This window comes from Mycteria americana, chromosome 2 (assembly GCF_035582795.1).
Source record: "Mycteria americana isolate JAX WOST 10 ecotype Jacksonville Zoo and Gardens chromosome 2, USCA_MyAme_1.0, whole genome shotgun sequence".
NCBI lineage: Eukaryota > Metazoa > Chordata > Aves > Ciconiiformes > Ciconiidae > Mycteria > Mycteria americana.
In genome coordinates, this window is record NC_134366.1 from 25,224,483 (window position 1) to 25,243,387 (window position 18,905).

Sequence of the window (18,905 nt, forward strand, 5' to 3'; positions counted from 1 at the left end):
CTCTGGGTAAAGAAATGCTTCCTAATGTCCAGTCTAAACCTCCCCTGGCACAGCTTTGAACCATTCCCACGCGTCCTGTCACTGGATACCAGGGAGAAGAACTCAGCACCTCCCTCTGCACTCCCCCTCCTCAGGAAGCTGTAGAGAGCAATGAGATCGCCCCTCAGCCTCCTTTTCTCCAAACTAGACAAGCCCAAAGTCCTTAGCTGCTCCTCATAGGACATGCCTTCCAGCCCTTTCACCAGGTTGGTTGCCCTCCTCTGGACGCATTCAAGGACCTTCACATCCTTCTTAAATTGCGGGGCCCAGAACTGCACGCAGTACTCCAGGTGAGGCCGCGCTAACCCTGAATACAGCGGGATAATCACCTCTTTTGACCGGCTGGTTATGCTGTGTTTGATGCACCCCAGGACGCGGTTTGCCCTCTTGGCTGCCAGGGCACACTGCTGACTCGTATTGAACCTGCTGTCGACCAGCACCCCCAGATCCCTTTCTGCAGGGCTGATCTCCAGACGCTCCCCTCCCAATTTATACCTGTGCCTGGCATTACTCCGTCCTAGGTGCAGAATCTGGCATTTGGACTTGTTACATTTCATCTCATCTCATTAATCATAGTCCAATGCTCCAATCTATCAAGATCCCTCTGCAAGGCCTCCTGTCCCTCAAGAGAGTCAACAGCACCTCCCAGTTTGGTATCATCATCAAACTTGCTAATGATGCATTCCACTCCTGCATCCAGAAATAATCTAATAGTTTATCTGGCTACAACCAGCTTACTCAGGATCCAGGCACTCAAGGCTGATTTAAAGATGTTCCATCCCCTTCTCAACCACCAGGCACAGGTTTCAACCCCCACATTGCAGTGGTTTTTGCTTTCTCCTCTTCTCTTCTCTTCTCTTCTCTTCTCTTCTCTTCTCTTCTCTTCTCTTCTCTTCTCTTCTCTTCTCTTCTCTTCTCTTCTCTTCTCTTCTCTTTTTTCCTCTCTTTTCTTTTTTCTTCTCTTTTCTCTTTTCTCTTTTCTTCTCTTTTCTTTTCTCTTCTCTCTTCTTCTCTTTTCCTTTCCTTTCCTTTCCTTTCCTTTCCTTTCCTTTCCTTTCCTTTCCTTTCCTTTCCTTTCCTTTCCTTTCCTTTCCTTTCCTTTCCTTTCCTTTCCTTTCCTTTCCTTTCCTTTCCTTTCCTTTCCTTTCCTTTCCTTTCCTTTCCTTTCCTTTCCTTTCCTTTCCTTTCCTTTCCTTTCTTTTCTTTTTTCTTTTCATTTCTTTTCTTTTCTTTTCTTTTTTCTTTTCCCTTCTTTTAATTTCTTTTCTTAGTCCTACACAACAAGTTGTAGAAACTGCTGAAGGAGAAGGTGAATTGAGCCAATTTGCAGAAGTAAAGGCCATCCAGCTGGCTTTAGACATTGCTGAACGAGAGAAGTGTCCAGTGCTCTATCTCTATACTGACTCATGGATGGTGGCAAATGCCCTGTGGGGGTGGTTGCAGCAATGGAAGCAGAGCAACTGGCAACACAGAGGCAAACCCATCTGGGCTGCAGCATTGTGGCAAAATATTGCTGCCTGGGCAGAGAACCTGCTTGTAAAAGTACGTCATGTAGATGCTCACGTACCCAAGAGTTGGGCCACGGAAGAACACCAAAACAACCAGCAGGTGGATCAGGCTGCTAAGGTTGAAGTGGCTCAGGTGGATCTGGACTGGCAACATAAGGGTGAATTATTTATAGCTCGGTGGGCCCATGACACCTCAGGCCATCAAGGAAGAGATGCAACATACAGATGTGCTCGCGATCGAAGGGTGGACTTGACCATGGACACTCTGGCACAGGTTATCCATGAATGTGAGACATGCTCTGCAATCAAACAAGCCAAGCAGTTAAAGCCTCTGTGGTATGGAGGGCGATGGCTGGAATATAAATATGGGGAGGCCTGGCAGATTGATTATATCACACTCCCACAAACCCGCCAAGGCAAGCGCTAGGTGCTTACAATGGTGGAAGCAACTAGATGTTTCCGGATGGCTGGAAACATATCCCATATCCCATGCCCTATGTCACTGCCCAGAACACTATCCTGGGCCTTGAAAAGCAAGTCCTATGGCGACATGGCACCCCAGAAAGAATTGAGTCAGACAACAGGACTCATTTCCGAAACAACCTCATAGGCACCTGGGCCAAAGAGCACGACATTGAGTGGGTATATCACATCCCCTATCATGCACCAGCCTCTGCGAAAATTGAACGATACAGTGGACTGTTAAAGACTACACTGAGAGCAATGGGTGGTGGGACATTCAAACATTGGGATACACATTTAGCAAGGGTCACCTGGTTAGTCAACACTAGGGGATCTGTCAATCGAGCTGGCCCTGCCCAATCAAAACTTTTACAAACTGTCAAAGGAGATAAAATCCCTGTAGTGCACATAAAAAACATGCTGGGGAAGACAGTCTGGGTTACTCCTGCCTCGGGCAAAGGCAAACCCATTCGTGGGATTGCTTTTGTTCAGGAATCTGGGTGCACTTGGTGGGTAATGCGAAAGTATGGGGAAGTCTGCTGTGTACCTCAAGGGCATCTGATTTTGGCTGAAAATAGGCAATGAACTGAGTTGTATGATTTTACTTGATATATAATGCAGTATGTCATCACTTTAATGGTTGCCATACACCATATCAACAGTATTACAGTAAGAATCACCCAGATTAATGAAGAATGAACTTTGATGAAACCAAGCAGAGCGCAGCAGTGATGGAACCAGAACTGGCTTCAGCATGCAACAATCCAACACCACACACCATCTCTCCTGCCCTGAAGGACTGTTATGACAGATGGAGCCCAAAGTCATGGACTAAATGAACTCAACGGACATTTTAGAGGGATGGCCATAGACCAAGGGAATGATATCTCTGTGTATATATCAAAAGACAGGGAAAGTGCTGGGGATTAATTGGAACATATTAGAAAGGGTAGAACCTGGGCATGACATAGATGGTATAGAATAAGGGGTGGATACTGTCCTGGTTTCGGCTGGGATAGAGTTAATTTTCTTCCTAGTAGCTAATATAGTGCTGTGTTTTGGATTTAGTATGAGAATAATGTTGATAACACACTGATGGTTTAGTGTGTTAGCTAAGCAGTGCTTACACTGGTCAAGGACTTTTCAGTCCCATGCTCTGCCAGGGGCACAAGAAGCTGGGAGGGGGCACAGCCAGGACAGCTGACCCCAACTGGCCAAAGGGCTATTCCATACCATATGGCGTCATGCTTGGTATATAAACTAGGGGGAGTTGGCCGGGGGGCAGCGATCGCTGCTCGGGGACGGGCTGGGCGTCGGCCAGCAGGTAGTGAGCGGTTGCATCACTTGGGGTTTTTTCCTGGGTTTTATTCCTCTTTCTCTCTCGTTGTTTTCCTTTTCATTACAATTCCCCCCCCCCCCAGTTATTAAACTGTTCTTATTTCAACCCACAAGTTTTCTTATTTTCACTCTTCCGATTCCCTCCCCCATCCCACCGGGGGGAGGGTGAGCGATCAGCTGCGTGGTGCTTAGTTGCCGACTGAAGCTAAACCACGACACCCCTCCAGTGGGATGGGGGAGAGAACCCAAAAAAAAGGTAAAACTCATGGATTGAGATAAAGACAATTTAATAGGACAGAAAAGAAAGGAAAATAATAATAGTGATAAAAGAATATACTAAACAAGTCATACACAATACAATTGCTCACCACCCACTGACCGATGCCCAGCCAGTTCCCAAGCAGCGGACCCCCGGCCAGCGTTTCCCATAGTTTATATACTGAGCATGATGGCATATGACATGGAATATCCCTTTGGCCTGCTGTGTCCCCTCTCAACTTCTTGTGCACCCCCAGCCTACTCGCTGGTGGGGCAGAGTGAGAAGCAGAAAAGGCCTTGACTCTCTGTAAGCACTGCTCAGCAGTAACGAAAACATCCCTGTGTTATTAACATTATTCTCATACTAAATCCAAAACACAGCACTATACCAGCTACTAGAAAGAAAATTAACTCTAATCCAGCTGAAACCAGGACAGCATCTTAATATAAACTTTACACAGAAATATAAAGAATCACTGGGAATGCAGCTCGTTACCTTACTCTTTCTTGGCACTAGGCACAATGATAACAATGTGTGTGGGGATAACAGGAATCTGCAAGTCAGTGAGCTGCACTGCTGCCTTGCTGAGACTGGGACACACTGTTGTGATGTGCTTGAACGTTTCTCTGCCCCAGGGCTAAGGGGAATTATCTCATTAACATTTCAGATCATGGAAATACTCTCACTGCCTTCAGGACCATCAGGCTGAGCCTTAAGTCAACAGCTTACTTGTCTATAAAGCACACAGCACTTTTAAAATACTTTTTATTGTTCTTCAGTAAACACATTATTTTCTTTAACACAAACCACAGAAGAAGCCAAATAGCCAATTGCAGAAATTATAGATAGAAATAAATCTACAGTTACAGTAATGGGTATTTATTCTAAACATCTACTACTTAACAGTGACCAATCTGTTTTGTGAATGTGCTTAAAAGTGCTTATGACTGAGATGTCAAGCAGTAGATACATGACTGTCTTAAAAGAAGACTCAGCCCAAACTCATTTTTTATCACCTAGCTATAAACCCCTCAAAATAAAGATAAGGTTGAAAAGCTTGATAGACTTCCACCAAGCAGTGTTAGCAGTTCTGCTGCCTCTACTTAAGTGCACATCTAAAACTTATATTACATAAAAAAATCAATATTTCATCCTTATGAACCAATAAACTTTTTAGACTAAAGAAATCTGTCATTTGCAAATCAATAAATTAAATGTATTTATCTATATTATACATAAAACTGCTCTGTGTACTCCAAGCTGTGTATATGTGCAAATCAGCAACATTAATAAATAAATCATTGTGAATGGAATGAACCAATTAGTCTCAGACAGCTATAAACTGACTATTTCTATATCAAGCAATATGTTCTATACAAAAATGGTTGAATTAGAATTTGCTTTCTTCTTTTTTGCAAGTAATTTATGCGCTGTTTTCTGCCACCCCAGTGAGAAACCCTACAGAATTTAATAGAAATAGTTATGTGTGTGCGTGTTGGGAAGGGGTTGTGTGTCTTCTTAAGGGTGTTCAGTTGCATCTAATAGAAACTTATACCCCTGACATAGAATTCTGCAAGTAAATCGGAAAAGGAAAGATGTACAGGTAAGAAATATCTTTAATAAATTGTTGCATATCTTCACGGGTGAAACACTGCAGAGTTCTCAAAACAGAGAGTCTTTTTTCCCGTCCCTCATCCTTAGAAGGTGTAAGTTGCTGAGGAAATGCTTATTTGTCAGCTGTCCGCATTGTTATGAAGTGGAAAGTCCTACCTTCATCAGAGAAGGTGAAAACACTAGAAATGTTTGCTCCTTGCTTATGCCAGGATTTCTCTGAAAAGATTCCAGTCTTCTTGAGAGTGCACTCCATTTTCAAGTGAGTTTGCTTTCTCCAGAGGGCTGGAGTACCTACGGGTTTGAAGGTGGAGATTCAGCTAGTCTCTTCTGCTTAAATGTTGATCCTCTTAATTTAGGTTTCGAATAAAGACAGCCAGATCCAGGGATAGATATCCAAATTTGAAGAACATAAACATATTAAGAGAAAAGTTAACACTACATGTTGTTTAAGTTGCTAGTTGTCAACTGGGACAAGTTTCCTGCTCACACAGGACTGGGTTTTTTCTGTCTTATCCATAGCATACAACTAATACCTGAAGTACACAGGACAGTTTTCAGGATTATGCTATATTTCTCTCTCTCTCTCTCCGTGAGACACTTGAGAACTGGCTGTGAAAAAAACACCTGACAATTAAATGAGATGATCCTTGGTCTACTTTTTAGTTTACTAGTAATTTCTTGAAAGGTCTCTGTGACTTAAAATACTTAATGTTTTTATTAATATCATCTGTAATTACAGTACTGGTATCTACTGCTGACATATTATAGGTTTAATCCTTAGCAATGAGCTTTCCCCCATGAGTCTCTCTCTCTCTTAGTTCTGTTCTATGACTGTATTTTTTCAAATGCTAAATTCCCTGGTTTTATTTTTCTTAAATAATGTGCTAGATAAGCCATTCTTATATGATTTTTATTGGAAATTATATGGGTCAGGGTGAAATATAATAATGAATCTTATTATGGGTTATGATCAGAACTTATGAGTTGAAAATAATTTTGTCTTTCATCCCAGTGTTGCCAGCCCCCACTAGCTTTTCACAAGAGAGATTCTCAGAAGCTGAGGGTCAGTGAGAGTGCCGAAATGGGAGAGCAGAAGTAAGCAAATGAGCACAAGAGCTGCCTGTGAATGATAAAGGTAAAAGAGATGGCATGTGCAAAGTCTGAAGAGCAATGTCAGATTTGTGACACCTGGAGAAAAGGGTATGTTAATTCCAGAGGGTGCAGAGAACACCAAGGAAAGGTTAGACTCACAATGGATAAAGCTAGAGAGGTTTGCAAGCTCAAATAAAACCTCAGATGAGCAGCTCTAATTACTGATGTCAATAAAAATAAGACAAAAATTCCTGGTGAGATTTTTTTACTCATGGTAGTCTGTAACTTTTGCAAAAATAATATTTTCTTTTCTGTATCTGCTCCCAGTCAAGTCCTAAGACAAACAGGGTCAGACAATGACAAAAAATAATGAATAACTGCACAAATATTTCAAAAAGTACACAAAGATGTGTTTAGGTACTGAGTAAACATTTGGTCAGTTCTTACTCTGCTAGACGTGATCTGCTCATTCCTACATTGGGGGCATTTGAAACAGCAGGTTATGGGCTGGTTTTGAGCAAGTATAAGCAAACAGCATGAAATACTTCAACCTGGTGAAGTTCGTCCATTTGGATTTAAGAACAGGGGAAAGGAGTCACAGCTCCATTTGAATCTCAAGAAACTTGTATGCTTGGTGAAATGTAATCTAAATTATGAATTAAAAATCTGTTAAGTGGAAAAAATGTTAATGTTTAATATTAGCATTTTTTCTAGAAAGTTGACAGCAACATTTTTTGTACAAAATAACCAGGGAATGAAAAACTGCAAATAATAATTTAGGAAAATAATATTCATCATATTTGATAAACCGTTTGATGTATCAATGTCACAAGAAACTGTGGGGTCTTTCAAAAGGGACCTTTACCTGCTTCTTCCTGACAAAGTTCACCCGAGGCAGAAGAATGTCTTTGCCGGAGCACTGACATCTGAGTATAGTTATGAGGAATGAATTACCAAATTCCCCTCAGAAGAACATTTGGGGTAGCTGAGGCAGCAGTTTCACAGGACAAGCAGCAGTTCCTCTACTTTGGTGGACCAGATGTCCATAGAAGATGATACGGAGCATCAGTAAACAATCTTCTAGCTACAAGCCTAGATATGTTCTCCATATAATTACTGGAACCACTGCTGAAATCTCTAGGCACACAGATATGCCTGGTGGTATGGCATTTCAAGGCACTATAGACTGCTCATGACTCAGAAACAGCATATATATTTTGGGGGAAAAAAAATCCAAACCAAACCAAGCTACAATCAATTTAAATTTGAAAGTGTCTCCTTAATAAAAAATGAACTAAAAATTATCAGCATGTCTCGGTACCAGAAATATATATTAATGTTAACCTTAAAATCCTTCTAGAACTGTAAAATACCTAAATACTTTAATCATGCTGTAAAATTCCTATTGCCTGTGCAACACAAATCCTTTCTCTCTGCACAATTGGACCATCATGATGATGGCAAACCTTGTAAAATGAACACTGAGAACCATATAGTATTTTCCCCTGTTGTTAGTTCAATAAATACTTGGATTAAAAATGTTCTGATCCTTTCTTTCTAAGGTCACTCATCTGGAGTTGGAAGCAGAGAAAGAGTTAGACTATTGCTAAGGGTATATTTTCAAAGTACAGCAGAGAGATTTACAGAATCACAGAATCGTATAGGTTGGAAAAGACCTTTAAGATCATCAAATCCAACCGTAAACCTAACACTACCAAGACCACCACTACACCATGTCCCTAAGCACCTCATCCAAACGTCTTTTGAATACCTCCAGTCATGGAGACTCAACCACTTCCCTGGGCAGCCTGTTCCGATGCTGGACGACCCTTTCAGTAAAGTAAAATTTCCTAATATCCAGTCTAAACCTCTCCTGGTGCAACTTGAGGCCATTTCCTCTTGTCCTATCACTTGTTACCTGGGAGAAGAGACCGACCCCCACCTCTCTACAACCTCCTTTCAGGTAGTTGTAGAGAGCAATAAGGTCTCCCCTCAGCCTCCTTTTCTCCAGGCTAAACAACCCCAGTTCCCTCAGCTGCTCCTCATCAGACTTGTGCTCCAGACCCTTCACCAGCTTCGTTGCCCTTCTCTGGACACGCTCCAGCACCTCAATGTCTCTCTTGTAGTGGGGGGCCCAAAACTGAACACAGTATTCGAGGTGCGGCCTCACATTTAGCCACTTAATTCCCATTATAGGCAATACATTTGAAAGGTTTTGTGACCTTTAGGTTAGAATACATGGGTTAATGTGTAACAATTTTTTTCTAAAGATTTCTCAAGGATTTCTCAGGAAATTAGCTTTAGAAACTCATAGTGGCTAGAGACATGATCAGCATGATCAGACATGTTCAGACTGAGGAAGTCTCCTTGGCAGCTTGGAAAATTAAAAGCATTGCATGAAAATCATATCACAGTCCTGTCTGCCAGCTCCTGTTAGAAAAGCATTTTAACTTTTCCTTGGAATTTCTTTGGCCTTCACAAAAGCAAGAATAAATTCACGATGTAACACTCCCACTGAACAGTTTTCAGGTCTAGGCGTGTTAAGTACTCAGTACTTATGGAGAAACTTAACATTGACTCCAATACTGGCTTGACCTTAGGCTCTGATTATGTGCTACTGACTTCTCATAAGCTTGGTCAGCAAGACTGATGGGCTCCAGAAGCTCAGTGATACATTAGGGGACACCCGTGCCACTGTGTGAAGACTGAAACGTACAGTGGCCAACGAACTGACCCAGTATTTGTGTCTGCTTTCCTCTATCTTCATAACCCAGTGCTTAGAGTTTTCCAGACCAGAAGCCAAGGCACTGGCTTGGCTGCTGTGTGTGTGATAGATATACCCCAGTGCTCACGCGACACATTGTGTTAACAGATCTTCCAATGAAAGCTGTCTGTGTTATGGAAATGACACAAGATCAACTCATTACATACAGCATGCAAGAATCATCCCGTCTAAATGGGACTGCATAAAATGTAAATGTCTACTCCTCCCTGTATTCCCTATATACTGAAAAGCCCTTACCGTGTGCTTATCCCACTTTCCTCAGGATAGCTAGAGCCACCCTTGCTAGGTGCTTACCTCTCCCCACTGAGCTTAGGACGTGCCTACATGGCAGCTTGAGCTACATTTTAGAATTCAAAGTAGATCAGCCATGTAAGATACTGTCGTGGTTTAGCCCCAGCCAGCAACTAAGCACCAGACAGCCGCTCGCTCACTCCCCCCTGGTGGGATGGGGGAGAGAATTGGAAGAGCAAAAGTAAGAAAGAAAACTCATGGGTTGAGATAAAGACAGTTTAATAGGTAAAGCAAAAGCCGCACACACAAGCAAAGCAAAGCAAGGAATTCGTTCACTACTTCCCACGGGCAGGCAGGTGTTCAGCCATCTCCAGGAAAGCAGGGCTCCATCACACGTAATGGTTACTTGGGAAGACAAACGCCATCACTCCAAACGTCCCCCCTTCCTTCTGCTTCCCCAGCTTTATATACTGAGCATGATGCCATATGGTATGGAATAGCCCTTTGGCCAGTTGGGGTCAGCTGTGCCAGCTGTGTCCCCTCCCAACTTCTTGTGCACCTGGCAGAGCATGGGAAGCTGAAAAGTCCTTGACTAGTGCAGCAACAACTAAATCATCTCTGTATTAATCAACACTGTTTTCAGCACAAATCCAAAACATAGCCCCATACCAGCCACTATAAAGAAAATTAACTCTATCTCAGCTGAAACCAGGACAGATACATATTGCTATGTTTTGGACATCTGTAAATTTTTGAAACTCAAAACTGGAATCACTACAGCTAAGCCAATTCATCATGATAGAGGTACCACTGCTGCTTAAGGAGCAGTAGAGGAAAGCTAGATGGAAATCACAACAGATCTTTATTTTCAGCTATTTATAAGGAGATGCCTATTAAATGCCTGCCCTGACTGAAGTCAAAAGAGGGCTGACATTTCAAATACAGGTAGGTTTAGCTCCAGTGCTTTACAAGAGCTGTCTAGAATCATTTGCCAAAGTATTTTGTGAATAATATACGATTACAAGTATATTTTTAAGCAGCTCATGACCAATTTATGAAATGAAAAAGGTTAAATTTAAATAGGTTATTTGCTTCTTATTATTTGCTCAGCTCAAATGATAATTCAGTTAAGTTCTTACATACGTTTGCACACAGTACCAGATTCATTTCCTGCTTTTAATTTTTGTTGTTTTCTTCTTTTTCCCCATGCAGATAGAGATACTTTCCTCATCATCAGACTGGTTGACTTTCAGTGCTTGTTTGCTGTTAGCGGGTATTAAACATTAGTATTCTGTATGTCACATAAACCTTCAGTACAGTATCTGTTTTTCATCAACTTTAGCTGCTAGAAATGAATGAAAGATGCAGCAATGGAAACATTTCAAAAGGTTTTGTCAAAGAAATGTGTGGGACTATCCTTGATGCGAGTCCAAAAAATTCTGTAGTAACAAGTGTAGATAAAACGATAACCACAGAAAGAAAATGACAGGCCAAAAAAGAGCCTTCAAAGACTCTTCTTTTGATAAGGTGCAATTACTACAGAAAAATATATTATTCAGATCATGGTCTTTACTCTCTGACAAACCATTAAAGCATTTGCTACAAACCCTGAGAAAGGACATGCCAGAGCATGATAGTCATAAATAGACCTAACATGATGATACACCATGGTCTTCTTCCATGAATCATCAATGCACAAGACATCTATGGCCTAAGCAACACTGCAAAGGACATTTCTCAACTGAAGCTGATCAACTCTGTACTCTTCCTGATGTATTTCAGGCCCCAGGGAATAAAGGGAAATAAAGACCTGCTATGATGTCTTGTTACCTTCACTGGGGAGTGAATGGTCTTAGAAAATGTGAAGGCACAGGCAGGCCCCAGGGGAGCAGAAGTCCTGGGAGCGAGCTTGCCCTGTGGCAGGGGAAGCTGGGGAAAGCTCCCAGCCTGTGGCCAACAAGAGGAATGTGCTAAGAGGGGCAGCTGCACTGCTCCGCTTGCTTGGGAAAAGACTTTAAAGGCTGAGCCTGGCCCAGCTGCAAAAAACATGGCATGGAGATAACCAAGCAGTCTACGAAAGCAAATTGCCCTTCAAAAGAAAGATGGCTCATTTTAACCCTCTTTAGTTAATGTGAGCTGCTGTGCTTAAATGAGCATAAAGACACAATCTAAGAGAAGGACAGCTCTCATGTCCACATAAATTCCCATGGTGGAGGATGCATGCAATCAGGACTGGTTGCCATAAAGTCTGTGCTTTATGAGAGATGCTGTTCTTTCTATACAGACTTTCTACTGCATGGACCCATTCAACCCCATTTTCTGACCTGAAAATGGGGTTGAGAGCTAAATAACTAGCGGTTTTACCTTTAAATTGTGACATTGGTGTATATAAAAAGCCATTTAAGCAAGCTACAGAGCTGCTTATAAACTGAGTACAGCTGTAGAAGATGGCACTGATGCCAAGGTGGAGAGGACCTTCATACAGGGGACTCATTATGCCCATCTTGGAAGAACAGAAACAGTGGTTGGATATGGCAGTTAGCTATAGATATTTTCAAAGCGTAAGCTGCCAAGACATTACAGTTAGTACCTGAAGATTAAAATTTCTCAGGTAGCTCCCATTAGGACCCAACAAGTCATTGCAATGTTCTCAGAGCATAAATTACAGCATGAGCTGGCTCTTTCTCTCCAAATAAGGACATAAACTGCTGGAGATGTGACAGAGGAAATGCAGGCATTCATTGTACACAAAATTGCTCTTTCCCATTGTAGTCCTTAAAACAATTGTTTGACAGTCCCGTGCCATTCATTCTAGCTTGTAGCTAGCTGCCCAATTCCACACAGCAAACCTAGGGATTATATTACCTGTCTTGGTCTTCCAAAGATCTCAGAGTAGTGATACTTTGAAGAAAATAAACTGCAGTCCTATGTTTTGAAATAGGTAAGCAGGATAATTTCCAGGCTGCTACTGCAAAGGCATTTAAGCATGATGATGATTTCTAAAATAAGGTTCAAACAATAGCTGTGCAACAGACTCCATGTAATTCCCATGAAATTACACTTGTGACTCTGGAGAACGTTAAGTACTCACAAATTTCACTTGTCACTCACTGGGGAGGAACTGACATTTTAGCCATATTATGGATGCCTTTGTCCAAACATCAGGGGGAGGACTTATATACTCCAGTATATGAGTGCTCTGTAGCGCTTGGAAAGGTCCAGGCTCCTACACTGTGCCGCTTGCATGGTGACAGCTGGGTCTGGTTCTGTTGCCACTATAGGTGTGCAGAATGGACTTGCTCAGAATCTGGCAATGCTTGAAATCTAAGAACAGATCCAAATTTTGCAGCGCTAGTTCAGTTCTATTCTTACTGTCTTGATTCATCTTAACCAGTTGAGATCTCTGCCCTCCTTGCTGAGTCCCACAGGAGATAATGCTTTCCACCCGAACAACCTTTCAACACAGACATCCTCTGGTGCCATCTCTCACTTCCCAGTGTAAGTTGTCATAATGCAAAAGTATACAGTATTTTAGATCTATGCTTAAAATATAAAATGCCAGCTTCTCTCACGTTGAGGCCCCAAGGCTTTTTTAAGATCAAGCTACTGCTGCCAGAAACAGGATGCTGCAATTGAATCTGTGATTCTGTGAATCATTTAGAGTTTTATGGTTTTGTATTCTGCTCTATACCAGGCTACCAAGTCAGGCATGTGTACATGTACATTTGATGACATCTAATGTATGCATACAGCTAATATAAAATTTGCATGATTGTAACTGATCACATGCAGGCTCCAATGAGCTCCTTTCCTTCTGCTAAGCTCCACATATCTTAGTGAACTTCTGCATCAGTTCACATCCTGGATCAGAGTGATGCGCACATCATATATATCTGTGGGTAAGTACAAATATACACTTTTTTATGACATCAACAATAAATCAGCTAATGTGTGATGGCTAAATAGTGCTGGTTTATATAAGTTGCCAGATGAACAGAATGTTTGCCATTGCTTTTTTAATTCATTTTCAATCTCAATTAAACATAGATTAATCAAGTTCATCTGTATTATGTCAGGGGTTAGAAGTGTCTTAGCAATCATGTTGTTTTATACTGTGTTTGAGGTTATTTGTGCTAAAGAGAACAGTACAGATTGGCAGGAAAAACTCACTGACCTAGTACTAATGTATTATAAGGAAACTTTGCTGTCCATTGACATTAAACAATATGTACAAGAAACCCTAGAATTAAGAATTCTTATTTAAAAGGAGGAAAATGATCTTAACTTGTTCTCAGAAGAGTCTTACTGATTTTCCTCCTACCTGTAGCTAATCATTTGAGGGGATTGCCTATGTATAGACACTTCAAGTGAGCTCTGAACCTACTGCTTAAAGCAGAGCAAAGCATCTTCCTTAGATTCTGCAAAAGAATGAAGAATCAAGTGACACATTTCTGGTATGATAAGCAAAACTGTAATGAATTTAAGGGAAATGATAAATTTTATCATCTTATGCAAAGTCCACTGATGAGCATCTGGGTTTCACTGGCATACTGATTACTGATGGTCCAAACATACTAAGCTTTTCAGTCTCTTTGTTCATGGAATTAAAGCAGCACAGCAGAAGGAAGAAAAAAGAGCACTAAAATTATTTTCTATTGTTTTACCAAAATGCTTTATGAATTCTTATATCTTATGGGCAAATGGAATAATTCAAAGGTCTTATATTGTAAAGGTATCTCATTATTTCATTGCTTATGAAAACTCCTTACCTTTCAAAACTAGTCAGCAAAGAAAGATTTTGTTATGTGCTATGAACTACTGAGAACGACTCTCAAGCAGCAGAGGAAGATACAGATATAAACACTTCACAAAGGTAATGTCTTGATGGTACTTCTGACTTTCTTTCATAGTTTCAGGTGTCATATGTGAACTGAAGTTTCACCCAAGGCACTTTTAACATTTTTTTTAAAACCTAACACATACAAATGCACTGAAAGTTAAAATTAACAATCCATGTTTTTTTAAGTAAGCAATTCTGTTCAAGGAAAGGCCAACAAGTTATTTCAAGAGCTGCCCGAAAGATCCCATTCATCTTCTTTGAGTATTTTCTCAAATATATCACACTATTTTCTCATTTCTTGATTAAAAAAAATGATGACTGACTGCCCATGACCATCTGAAAATCTTCATTCATCTCTCTCAAGGTCATGGCTAAACTTTGAGTTTTTTCTAATTTCCAGCAGATATCCTGCTTCAGCAGGAACCTTCCTGCTCAGGTGACCAAGACATGATGAACAATACACCTGAATGCAGCTGACTGAAGCATGGGTTCCTGAAACATGAAAATTAATGACCCAAAGACAAGGAGGAGCCTAGGAAAGTGCGCTGCAGGTCAGAAACAGCACCGAGACCCCATAGCAGTGAAAAATTTCTCTTATAGAAAAAGCTCCTCACTCAGAGAGATATTGTCTCTTCCCTTCCATTACTTCAGCTCTAAAATCTGATTTTATTCCATTTTCCTGATCTCTCTGTCCCTCTCTTCTATTCTAAACTCTGAACCTCTCTCCCTTGTTATTTCTGATGCTATTACTCTATTACATTTTGCTATATCTTTTCATTCTCTTTACTTTTCCACCAAAATATTATGACACCAGACACAAGGCCTCTCAAGGATTAAACCAGCTATCTTCTCTAGATATGTTTTCATGACTGTAGCAACTGAGTAGGTGAGCAAGTATTGCAAAAGCAGTGATGTATATAAGCACGAAGATCCCTGGCATGGTAGCAGAAAGATCATAGGAACCCATCATCTCAAGCACTAGTGTCTGGATACTCAGGAATCCCCTTTCATTTCTTGCGTCAGCAGCCAACCCAGCCATACTGCCCTAGTTTGGGGCTTCTGCTTTTCTCATACCTGGACTCTTGACTTGATAGATGAGAGGATAATCTTTCTGCATTCAGCTTATTCTGATCCATTCTACCATCTCCTGGAAAAAAAATTCACTGGGTGTGGTATGTCCCTTAAAACAAAAGGATGAGAAGAAAGACAGAAAGAACTTATTTCTTTAAAAAGAAGAGAGTAATAAAAATATTTTTTCTGCTGCAATTTCTTTCCCACCAATGGCACATTGTATGAAATTATGGGTTATTTCTATTTTCTTATTTAGCTAGTACAGGAGTGCATTGAGCTGTTCTGTGTCACGCTGGAATGTGCTGTACCTGTAGGATGGCACCACATAATATGACTAAAGGTGGCATTTTTGTCTAGGCTCACTGCTAGTGTTTCAGACAAGCATGCAGTAATCACAGAATATTTAAGCTTTATGCATATGTAGTGCAGCCTTGAAAGTAGTGAGGAAAAGAGTAGTCAAAAAAGCACTGAAAAAATATGTCTTTAAGACACTACCAACATCTGTCTTCTTTGAATTTGGATGGTCAGTTTGACAGCTTTCTATATGTTGGTATTCATACAGTTTTCCAGTTTCCTAGAAAATAACTTATTACAGAACAAGATGCCATGGACCAAATCCACAGAAGCCTGGCCAAAGTTGCAAGACTTTCTGGGATATTGCCATGATACAAAGGCCAGGGCTGTGGGTCTTCTACTTGAGTGGACAGTGGCAACACAGTTCCTACAACCCCTCTGGTCATACTGACGGAAAATGGAAATGCTATCTCCTGATTTTCAAATCAGTTATTTCTCCATTTTGGACAGGTAGTTTAAGAATTGACTTTAAAACTGCTCTAAAGAACTGGACATTTACAGTAGACACTCCTAGATAACAATTGTATGCAAGCACGAAAGCTGTACCAAGTCATTGGATATGAACTTAAACCTGCTAATTTCTCAGTTTATACCTCAATGCTTACAGTTTGCCCCGAAAAGTAGGCTTTGCCCAGAAATCCTCTACTGAAAATTCTATAATTCCCTGTTTATACCTTCCAGATCACTCTGTGATCCTTCTACCCATAACTGGAGAGAAACCTAGAAGACCCGTAGCAGTCTGCTTACTGATTCCCAGAAGGTGTCTCCCAAAGAACAATGTGGATGACCTTAGTGGAGGTTATGAATTACATTATGATTTTGGCAGAATAGGAAAGTACACAAGGTTGATCTTAAATGATAGTGGGGGTATATCTGGAGGTCTTGGTGGAGCAAAGCATCAAGGTGCATGTGGTTCTGTTGGTTTCTGTCCAAGAAGTATAAAAGGATCAGAAGTGGAGCGACTATCAAGCTTCTGGACACTTCTGTAGTGGCTGTTCAGAGCCTGAAACATAGACTGAGGCTGTTGAGATCGTAACAAAAAAAACTTGTGTAAATATCGCAGAACAGGCCTGAGACCAGGGTTTGATCCACTAATATCACATCAAAAAGTGTGCACTATTGCCACATAAGTTAACAAGAATTACCTAAGCTGGTGCTAGCTCACATTATTTTTTAAAGGAAAATCAAGCTTTCCTGGCATAGAATTTTTTCCTTAGCCTTCATTACTTTTTCCAACTTCTTGTCTTATAACAGCTCAAACATAACTGGAGCAATATAAAAACTATCATATTACATGTCAGGAAAGAAAAAGTTTTTTTTCTATCATATGGATACCCTTGTATTAAAAACAATGACACAGGTTGTTGCTCATTCTGTGTAACACAGTTTATTTGCCTCAGTTAAATAAGCTATATAATTACTAGCACTTTTGCCAATGAGTAAGTATTATAGAGGTAAAACTACAAAATGTACTTTTATACCAATAAAATTTTCTGTGTTACATAGAACTACTAGGAATCATTAGGAGAATCATTACTAATTTGCCATTCAGCTATAGAGATGTGTGGTCTCCTTCCTAATGAAGCAAATATTTGTTATTACTAAATATTTACAATTTTCCAGTACTAAGGAATACAAGCAGATATTTAGACATAGCCAGAATGATGCAGGATGTACTTTTAGGACAATTGTTTTTTGCAGAAGAATCTGTGGGGGTTATGGGGGTACCTGGCAAAGACTTTAAGGACAACCTGAAATCCCAAATTACTTTTTAAGTAATTAAGTCAAGTGGGGAAAAAAAATCACTTTAGAACAATACTTCTAGCAATAAAGTCAAATTATGCTTTTGAGACAAAGTACACAGCCAAGATGGAGATCAAGACTGGGATCAATAAAATCAACTGCAATTTACAAGTATCAAAAATATCTACCCTTTATCTGTTATGTATCTGTTTCTCACAGATGGAGCTTTGCTCTCAATAGGGAACACAGATATGGTGAAAGCTGTGTAAATAACTACACCACAAAGAAGCAATGACCACCCATGACCTGACGAACATATCTGCATACTACAAATCAGTGTAACACAAGGCCAGTAAGTTATTCTCTAAAATTTTGGATATATTAAAAGAGAATGGACTTTGCAAATCTTCATAATACTAATTAACTTCTTATCTTTTGATGGTTTATTCATCATCGAAAAAGTTCATGGTATTTTGATGGTCACCTTTCAGCTGTAGCATTAATAGCCTAGTAAAATAAAGGTAGACAGAAAGAAATTATTCCATCATGTGTACATTGCCTCTGGACTTTCACTATCATTGCATTACTTTTCATTGAGTTCTTCATTACTTTTTATGGCTGTGACAAGGACAAGAGGCATGTCGTCTTCGAGGCACAGTGGCTACTCACACCTCCAGTTAATTTCATTCAGGTGCAAAGGCAGATGGATGCACAAAGAGAAAACGTTCAGTGAGCCTTTCTGCGCTAAGTGGCTAGAGGTTGGCTGCCTGATGCTCAAGCCTGGACTCCAAAATGCTGGAATTGTCTTCTCTCAGAAGAGCTAATGGTTTAGGAAATAAGTAACAGTCTGTGGATTTTCTTGGTTTTGTCAAAAAGGTTCTACTTGCTACTAGTCACCGCTCAACATACAAGTCTGTGCTAGTTTTGGCTGGGATAGAGTTAATTTTCTTTATAGTAGCTAGTATGGGGCTATGGTTTGGATTTGTGCTGAAAACAGTGTTGATAATACAGGGGTGTTTTAGTTGTTGCTAAGCAGTGCTTATACTAAATCAGGGACTTTTCAGCTTCCCATGCTCTGCCAGGTGCACAAGAAGCTGGGAGGGGACACAGCTGGCACAGCTGACCCCAACTGGCCAAAGGGCTATGCCATACCATATGGTGTCATGCTCAGTATATAAAGCTGGGGAAGAAGGAGGAATGGGGGGACGTTCGGAGTGATGGCGTTTGTCTTCCCAAGTAACCATTACGTGTGATGGAGCCCTGCTTTCCTGGAGATGGCTGAACACCTGCCTGGGGATGGGAAGTAGTGAATGAATTCCTTTGCTTGCGTGCACGGCTTTTGCTTTCCCTATTAAACTGTCTTTATCTCAACCCATGAATTTTCTCACTTTTTCTCTTCTGATTCTCTCCCCCATCCCACCAGGGGGGAGTGAGCGAGCGGCTGTGTGGTGCTTAATTGCCGAGTAGGGCTAAACCACAACAAAGTGATTGTCAAACACACTCTGACTTTTTTCTCTCTCTCATTCTCCATGCAGTCGTGGGATGGAGCTATTTATTTTATCTATCATT